This window comes from Sapajus apella, unplaced genomic scaffold, assembly GCF_009761245.1.
Source record: "Sapajus apella isolate SASKATOON/1434 unplaced genomic scaffold, GSC_monkey_1.0 scaffold17, whole genome shotgun sequence".
Lineage (NCBI taxonomy): Eukaryota > Metazoa > Chordata > Mammalia > Primates > Cebidae > Sapajus > Sapajus apella.
This window is the reverse complement of record NW_022436957.1, coordinates 8,756,243-8,766,088: the sequence shown is the minus strand read 5'-3', so window position 1 is coordinate 8,766,088 and position 9,846 is coordinate 8,756,243. Positions and strand designations below refer to the sequence as shown.

General features: G+C 42.3%; 1 long non-coding RNA gene across 1 annotated transcript; it reads left to right on the top strand.

Moving 5' to 3' along the window:
* The first annotated feature begins 1,193 nt into the window (after positions 1–1,193).
* On the top strand, positions 1,194–5,651 carry LOC116556659. The gene is made up of 2 exons (XR_004271112.1): positions 1,194–2,198; positions 5,075–5,651. It is a non-coding gene; the product is annotated as an uncharacterized LOC116556659 (long non-coding RNA).
* Positions 5,652–9,846: the final 4,195 nt, after the last annotated feature.

The following is a 9,846-nucleotide window of genomic DNA, read 5'->3' as shown; positions in this document are numbered from 1 at the left end:
GATAGAGTTTCACTCTTTTTGCTCAGGCTGGAGTTCAATGGCGCAATCTTGGCTCACTGCAACCTCCGCCTCCTGGGTTCAAGTGATTGTCCTGCCTCAGCCTCCCGAGTAGCTGGGATTACAGGCATGTGCCACCACACCCGGCTAATTTTGTATTTTTAGTATAGCAGAGACGGGGTTTCATCACATTGGCCAGGCTGGTCTCAAACTCCTAAAACCTGAGGTGATCCGCCCGCCTCAGCCTCCCAAAGTGCTAGGATTACAGGTGTGAGCCACTGCTCCTGGCCAAGCTCGCAGTTTGGAAGTCACCTCTTGATCCTCAGAGAAAAAGCAGATGCCTTCTTCCTATGGTACAGTTGCAGAAATGGCAGTTCTGAATGCCACGCCCAGTTATTCCAGTTGTGCTTCACTTTCCTTTGTAATGCAAATATCTGTTATCTAGCAGGAACCTGAAAAGGAACCACCTCTAACTAAACATAGCTCCACAGAACTAATGACAGAAATTTCTCTGCCAGATCTTGAGACCTGAATAATATTTGTGGTCAATCAAAATGAATGTTAAAGATCTAATATGAACTGAACATGAATATGGTTTACATACATGCATCTCTATTCTCTTTTAAAATCAGTCATAACACGTGAGAATATCAGTTGCAAACAAGCCCTAAGCCGACTCTTAAAGACTGAAATGACAGCGCAAGCTTGCATCAGCCACATTTTCAAAGAGTCTTTGAAAATGTTCCTTGCAACATTCCACCTCTACAATGTTGTGTCTAGTCAGGCAAGACAAGCCCATGGGCCTACATTTAGAAGCTACTGTTATTTTTATTATTGTTAGCATATAAATATTGAAATTACATTTTTGTTGGTTTAGACATACAAGTTAGAACATAAAAAAAATGGTATGTCACATTAGAAAAAATTATAGGGGCTGGGCACAGTGGCTCACGTCTATAATCCCAGCACCTTGGGAGGCCATTGCAGGCAGATCACCTGAGCTCAGGAGTTCAAGACCATCCTGGCCAACATGGTGAAATCCCATCTCTACTAAAACTACAAAAATTAGCAGGACGTGGTGGCGCTCACCTGTAGTCCCAGCTACTCAGGAGGCTGAGGCAGGAAAATTGCTTGAACCCAGGAGGCAAAGGGTGCAGTGAGCCAAGATCACGCCATTGCACTCCAGCCTGGGTGACAGAGTGAAACTCCGTCTAGAAAAAAAAAAAGAAAAAAGAAAACAAATGATAGTGTCATGAACTCACCATTTTTGCTGATATCATAGAAATAATCAATGCAGGCAAGAATCATCAGTAAGTGCCAAAACTACTTGGTGGAAGTTTGAGGAAGAACAGGAGACTTGAGCCTGAGCCCTTAACTATGTTTCCCCAGGTTACTTACTAATTACAGAGGGAAAATCACTAGACAAGTGATCCAAGTTATCAATGAATGGGACAAATCGGCAGCACGTGCGTCTTGATATAAGGCACCAAGAAGGACACTACATCCTTTATCAGTTTCTTACCCCAAATTATCTGACTCTAATCATGAAGAAAACAACAGGCAAACCAAAAATCATAGAAATTCTACAAACCAGTTGGTTCATATTCTTCAAAAATGTGACTGTCTCGAAAGACAAAGAACAGCTGAGGAATTATTCCAGGTTAAAGAGACATGACAGCTCAGTGTGATGCTCGATCCTGGACTGGATCCCAGATGAGGAGGAAGAAAGGGGCTGTAAAAGACAATGGAGCAACTGGCAACATTTAAATATGAACTTGATATTAGATAACAGTATCACAGCATTGATGTTAAAATTCATGAATCTGATCATTGCACTGTAGTTATGTACGACCATATTCTTGTTCTTAGGAAATGTAAGCTGATGAGGTACCTTCAAAGGGTATAGGGAATTCTTTTAACTATTCTTGCAACTCTTCTGTAAACTTGAAATTACTATTATTTTTTAAACTTAACAGTGAGTCACATGACTTCTTGGGAGAGGAAGAGAGTAGCACCATGTTCTAAGTCTATGGTGAGACACTGAGCCCTGCAACAGAAGCAAGAGTTGGAGCAGGAGTGAGCAGCTATCTGGGGTTTCTGTGTTGCAGAGACAAGAAGAGGTGAAGCTAAGAACTCAAAACATATCTAGAAACTAAAGACCTAACCTCTAGTCTGCAGGGTGAAGCCAGACACCAAAAGAGGTAAGCGAAAGATTCAAACCAGGCAGCAACAACACTTACGGGGTAACAGAGAAAGGCAATCAGAGACTTTGGTATCTGATAGAGACCAGAGAAATAGAGGCCAGAGACTAAAACATGTTAGAGAGGAGAGGGTTTCAGAAAGCAGAGTGTGGTCAGCATTGTCAAAAGCTACTGGGTTCTCTAGAGGGACAGAACTAATAGGATATAAATATAAAGGGAAGTTTATTAAGTCTTAACTCAGACGATCACAGTGTCCCACAATAGGCTGTCTGCTAGTTGAGAATCAAAGAAAGCCAGTCCAAGTCCCAAAACTGAAGAACTTGGAGTGCAATGTTCGAGGGCAAGAAGGGTCCAGCACGAGAGAAAAATGTAGGCTGGGAGGCTAGGCCAGTCTAGTCTTTTCACATTTTTCTGCCTGCTTTATATTCTAGTCATGATAGCAGCTGATTAGAGCTGCCCACCAGATTAGGGATGGGTCTGCCTTTCCCAGCCCACGGACTCAAATGTTAATCTCCTTTGGCAACATCCCCACAGACACACCTAGGATCAATACTTTGCATCCTTCAATCCAATCAAGGTGACACTCAGTATTAGCCATCACAGCTACCCAGAGAAAAAATTAGCTGGGGCATGGTGGCATGCACCTGTAGTCCCAGCTGCTCGGGAGGCTGAGGCAGGAGGATCACCTGAGCCCAGGAATTGGCGAGGCTCCAGTGAACCAAGATTGCACCATATAGTCCAGCCTGGGTGACAGAGTGGGACCCTGTCACGAAAACAAAACAAAACAAAACAAAGGGCTACAAAGAGGACAAGTAAGTATTTCATGCATTGATTTGTGAACTCAAAGGCTGTTGCAATAATAAAGGAGACTGTGTATTGAGCACCTACAATGTGCATATTTCCTTCAACTCTCACGGCCACCCCCTTCCGCATTAGGCAGGTGAGAAGAGTGAAGCTCATAGAATTTATGAAGTCTCTGCAAGGTGGCACAGCTAATAGGAAGCTAACCAGGAACAAGTGACAAATTTTGAGGTGACAGCATCGCAAAGTGTATCATTTTATCTGTTAGCCCTTGGGAGCCTAGGTGAAGAAATGGCAAACCGGTTCTTTGAGTGGACTCAGGACTGGGGCATGAAGGAAGACTTCAGCCGGGTATCAGGAGGAGAAGGTTTAAAATCAATCTGAAGTGAGTGATTAGGAGTTGAAGCCAGACAGAGGAAAGAAAGGAATTGAGCATAAACAGGCAGGAGATTGGGGGTGGAAGTCTTGACAAATGCAAGTCTGACTCACACTGAGAGAAACATTGTATATCATGGATCAGTCATCTCTCTGTTCATAAATAACTCAAAACAGAAGTTTGATAAACAATAGTTACCCTTACCATGCTGGGGAGCTCTGTTAATTCTCGTTTTCTTTTTAGTGATTTGTTTTGTCTTGTTGGTTTTTTAAACATTTTTTTTCAATGCTGGCAAGAATCAATAAATTGATTTCCTGCGACACAGCCTGTGGTTAGGTGTGGCCTGAAGTGTGATAGCGCTGGGGTGGGGTAGCGATGAGAATAGTAGCCAGCTGTCTGGTTTGGATCTATCTCAGCCTTCTTTTCTTGGCTAAGCCTGGGCCTCTCACAGTTTTCCCTCAGCTGCTCCTTGGTCTAAAGTCCTAACTCACCCTCCCAGCTCGAATGAGATCCTACTTGGAAACACCTGTGGTACAAAGAATGGTGGCAGGGGGCCAAGTCACAAGTGGCCTTGGCCAAGCCAAATGCCTCAGGCGTTCTAGACGTGCATAAATGTCAACATCATACATAGGTATGTGTCAGGAGAGAGAAAATGAATCCTCCCTGTTTCAAAGGAATATGGTCAAAAGTGTGGCGTAGCCTTCTTTGGAGCACATGACTTTTAATGTCTATGTTAGAGTCAATTGACCTCACCTCTTTTTAATCTGAAGGATTCATTATTTGGAACTTGGGTTGAGGACCTAAATGGATTTCCCTTTTGGTATCCATCTCTCTTGTTGGGAAACTTCATGACTTATTTCAAAAAAGAAGCCCTGACAAGAGGAAGGTTCCAAACGTTAGGTGCCGATATGTTTGTTCTTGATGTATGTTGTGGTGTATTTATATTATAACACAGAACTTATAAAGAGAAAGTCAGTGGAACCTTAGAGGAATGCCTTAGGCATGCAGGTATAGCTTTGAGAATTTACATTTGCATATACGAACCCATGGTGCTCTCACCTTCCTAGCTCAGGTTACCAATAATGTTTGAAATGACAAGTTCAGGGTTATATAATTACTATCCTTACTTCAAAAAAACCCATTCAGTTTATATTCTTTTTTACTTTCTTTTCTTTGAAATTTTGTGACTGGCCTCTCTAATTACTTATGGTAGTATATATACTTCTTTTCCCACATGGTATTTTTCACTGCTCCTGAGGACATTTGAAATTCCTGGACCAGCACAACCGTTTTCTGTTATGACCACCTGTGTTATTCAGCCCTGTAATCACAGGAAACAAATAACCAATTACAAACCTTTCATTTTTCTTTCTTCCACACCCCTTTGTCTTCACCCACTTATGGGCCTATAACTTTTTCCATATGGGTCCTTCAACCACTAGATAATGGTCTGATTAACACCAAAAAACTTATTATCGTCTCTCATAACACAAACGCACTCATTGAGTAAAATGTCCCTGCCCACAGTGCTGACCGCCTGATCACTTCAACCACCGCAGTACAGTGCCTCTACTAGACGACTCACTAATGAGGATTTATAGCAGGTTAAATAGCAGCACTCCCCCCACCAAAGATCTGTCCCTGTCAAATCCCGGGAACCTGTGAATGCTAACTTACTTGGGAAAGAGTTTTTTTGCAGATGTAAATAAGGATCTTGAGATGAGATCATCCTGGATGACTCAGGTGGGCCCTAAATCCAAAGACAAATGCTCATATAAAAGAAAGACGAGGAGAAGACACACGCAGAGAAAGCCACGTGAAGATGGAAGTGGACACTGGAGTGACGCAGCGACAAGCCGAGGAATACCTGGAGTCACCAGAAGCTGAGACACGCAAGGAAGGAATCTCTCCTAGAGCCTTTGCAGGGAAACCTGGCTCTGCCGACACCTTGATATCAGGCTGCTGACCTCCATAATATGACAGCAGACATTTCTGTTGTTTTCAGCCCCCAAGTTTGTAGGGATTGGTTACAGCCACCCCAGGAACCTAATACGTGATTTGAGTCCAGCTTTTGCAGTACAAGGCACTGCAAACCCCAGCGATCTCCACACAAAAATGTTATTTTAACCATTTCAAATTAATTAAACTTCTTTCCACTCCAGTATAAAAATTGGTAGCAAATGACCATGGAGTGTTCATAATATAAAGGTGTTACAAACCTAACTTTTTGAAATGTAGACCAAGAAATACCAATAAAAGTAAGATTTAGCACTTTCTTGTATGAGGTTACTGTAACACTGATGATGTCAATATGTTTTTTTAGTGATGAGTATGGACAGTCTCTTCTTTGCCCTCTGTCCCTATAATTACATTTCTCAACAAGAAGAGTCTACAAACTGCCTCATGTGGATGAAATGATTTTATGTCTAATATCTCCCAATTACCTAGGGGTAATTTTCAAACTCCTTAGCCAGCCTCGGGGGCCCTTCGCAGTCTGGTTCCAGTTTATCTCCTGGCCCAGTGTCTTACCTGGCAAAAATAGAAGCTGGGGGCCGGGAGCAGTGACTCACGCCTGTAATCCCAGCACTTTGGGAGGCTGAGGCCAGTGGATCACCTGAGGTTGGAAGTTCAAGACCAGCCTGACCAAGATGGAGAAACTCCATCTCTACTAAAAATACAAGATTAGCTGGGCATGGTGACACATGCCTGTAATCCCAGCTACTCAGTAGGCTGAGGCAGGAGAATCACTTGAACCCGGGAAGCAGAGGTTGTGGTGAGCCGAGATCGTGCCATTGCACTCCAGCCTGGGCAACAAGAGCGAAACTCTGTCTTAAAAAAAAAAAAAAAAAAAAAAAAAAGAAGCTGGGTGAATCATAGTTGGATAAATGAACGGATACCTGGCTCATGTCAGATACGGCTGTTCATTCACATACGTCTGCCTCTCCCATGGGCAAAGAGTAGTCTCAGACCTTATTCAACTTCCTATTCCAGCAGCTAGGAAAGAGCCAGGCAAATAGGTACTCAGTAAATGTTTGTTGAGTAAAGAATGACTCTTTCTAATTAGCCAGGCATGCTGACACACCTGTAGGCCTAGCTGCTCGAGAGGCTGAGGTGGGAGGATCTCTCGAGTCTGAGAGTTTGAGGCTGCAGTGAGCCAGGATCGCAACACTCCACTTGCACTACAGCCTGAGTGACAGTGAGTGAGACCCTGCCTCAAAAAAAAAAAAAAAAAAAATGACACTTTCTACCCTCCAAGCAAGTCACCGTCATTTTAAGTAGAAATAACCATGTGGCATTCCATATATATTTTTAATCTTGTGAAATATTTTTGTTTCTAGATTAAGAAAATGCTATCACAAAGTCTCTGTGTGGTCAAAGGTATCAGCCACTTACAGCGTTCAATGTGGTAATGAGGAAAGGCATAATTTCCTGTGGTTTGACAATAACGTGACAGGAATAGTTCCAACTGCTTTGAATAGATTACTGTCCCCCTGCATTGAAGTTCCAAACTGTGGAATCCTACTAAACAAATGTGACCAGCCCTCAGCCAGCCAGGTGCTGTGCTTATGAATACATGTGGTCATCATTTTGCTAGGTTCTCTGAGGGATTTCAAAATTTGAGCAACCATTTCAGCCCCCAACAATCATATAGTTGAATTGGAAAAAGAAGGCAAACAGAGGATGGGGAAGGATTTAGCAATAAGAAATATTTCTCTGGAGATTCAACATCCATGCCACAAAATCATAGCAAATGATAGATTTTAAAATAGTGTCTCTCCAGGTTGGGTGTGGTGGCTCACACATGTAATCCAAGCACTTTGGGAGGTGGAAGCAGGGGGGTCACTTGAAGCCATGAGTTTGAGACCAGCCTGAGCAACATAACAAAACTCTGTCTACACACACACACACATTTCTTTTTATTAGGCCTGACTACATGCCTGTAGTCCTAGCTACTCAGGAGACTGAGGTGGGAGGATCACCTGAGCCCAGGAGTTTGAGGCCATAGTGCAGGTATAATAGGGCCACTGCACTTCAGCTTGGGCAACAGACCAAGGGCCTACCCAGAAAAAAAAACCAACAACGAAACACTATTCGTCCAGTCCATTTTTAAATCTTGGGCATTCCTCAGCAAGGATTCTCAAAATATAATAGGCAAGAGTTACCATGCCCATTCTTTCTATGCTAATACAAGATTTGATTGCAAGGTGAAGAATCAGTCAATTTCCTTCAAACTTCACTCACCATTGAGCTTTTGGAGGGATTTGAATTAATCACTCTAGACGCATTTGGAGAAATGGCCACTGTAAAACAAAGAATAGGTATTAAACCTTATCTAGAAATTCATAGCCCTTAGGCTCATCATGTACCCTAAAAATGGAAAAGCATAATTTCTTAGTATTTTCTACTTGGAGTTAGATGAAAAATGCCTCTTGTAACTCATGGAGGGCACAGAAGGGCAGAGACTGCATCTTCTTACTTACAGCTGTGTCTCTGTGGCAAATGAAATACCTGGCATGAAGTGGTGGAATGAACTAATGATCCAGTGCTCTAGCTTCATAATACGAAGTTGGCTATAAGTATTGATTCAAATCAGCACAACCAAGGATGGTGGCAAATTACTGTTCAATGCTCTTTAAATATATTTTTTTTAAAAAAAGATTTAAAATTGTGATATCTAACCTGACATTCACATGTTCAAAGGGACCCCAAAACAAGCATGTTAAATGAAGTCGTGGCTGGACGCGGTGGCTCATGCTTGTAATCCCAGCTCTTTGAGAGGCTGAGGCAGGTGGATTGCTTGAGCTTGGGAGTTTGAAACCAGCCTGGGCAACATGGCAAAATTTAAAATAAAATTAGCCAGGCATGGTGGCGCATGCCTGTGGTCCTAGCTACTCAGAAGGCTGAGGAGGATCGCTTGACTCTGGGAGGTGGAGGCTACAGTGAGCCAAGATCGCACCACTGCCCTCCAGTCTGGGTGACAGAGTAAGACCCCATCTCGAAAAAAAGAAAGAAGAAGAAGAAGAAAAAAGGAGGAGGAGGAAGAAGGAAGAAGAAGAAAGGAGGAGGAGGAAAAAGGAAAAGAAGAAGAAAGGAGGAGGAGGAAAAAGGAAGAAGAAGAAGAAGAAGTCTCCATCAAGTAAGGGGAGAAGTGTATATTAAAGCCCTAATGTGTCTAATACTATGCAAGGCGCTTTGGGGCACAGAAGGAAGAGCGCAGAGTGTATGCACACAATGAATGCAGCATGCACCAGCCCTGCCTACAAAAGTCTCAGAAGCCAGGAGCAAAGACGGTACTAGCACGACAATGTGATTAGAGAAATGAAATGCTATGCAAGTGTCCAAGGAAAATATAAACTAGGAAAATACAGGTCTTAGAAACATTTTCTTCTTAGCTTGCTTTGTTGTACATCTCTGCCTTACATTTGTAATTTCACCCCTTCTCATTACATGCAGAGAAAACCTAGTTGAGTCCCAAATTGGTGTGTTTGATTCTCTTAGATTGCAGTGTAAGCCACTCTTGAAAGTGTAATCTAAAAGAAAGAATTTGGCGGGTGTGGAGTGGGGAGGGTATTTTTTCTTATTTTCTTGCTAGGCTAGTGAAGGCTACCAGGGTAAACGAAGCATTAAGTGCTTTCAGTGTTCTTAACGTTTTAAGTTTACATTCTTGAACAAAGACTCAAGATTTTTTATTTTTACTTTTTGTCTGTAATGTTGTTTCCAAAATGCACTGTTCTTTCTAGTAAGCACAAAATTGACCCCATATGTTTAGAAAAAAAATGCAGAAATATTTTCTTTTTGTCTCTTGAGGAATTACATGCTTCTTTGGGGGAAAATAAATAGACCTTCCTTGTGCATTTAAAGGAGACAATACCTGATTTTGACTATAATGGGTCTCTTATACAGCCGAGAGACTCAAGGTTTGTTAAGATTTTGAAACCCCCCCCCACACACCCCCATACATACACAACCCAAAAGCTGTGTTGTTCTCCAGAAAGAATAAAGTAGCTTTAAAATTCCAACCACTGGAAGGCTGGAAATGTGGCTGTGATGGTTGACAAATTTGCAAGATTTCAGAATGAAGCCCGCTCAATCTCAAAGGTGCTTTAGTGAGTCTCTTTTTATTTCCTTTATTTTGGCTTTGTCTTTATCAATTCAAAATTTGCAGAAATCCTAGACAAAACTGTGTGACCTCCTGGGGGGAGGAGAAACATTCATAGGGTCTCCTTCAATCCCAGCGTTCTCTCATTCTAAGGGTAAATCTAATTGTCCCCGTTGTATCTTTGAAAAATACTGTCGACTCCCAAGTCTTACATAGCAGGAACATACATTCCCACACTGATTCATAAATACCCCTAGCCCTTCTGGGAAGAATCTCTCTTGGGAAAAAATGAAGAATCCCCCATCAAAAATTTAAAAATAAATAAATGAAGTCTCTCCTATTCCCGTGTGCAGCAGTTAAGCGTACAGTGT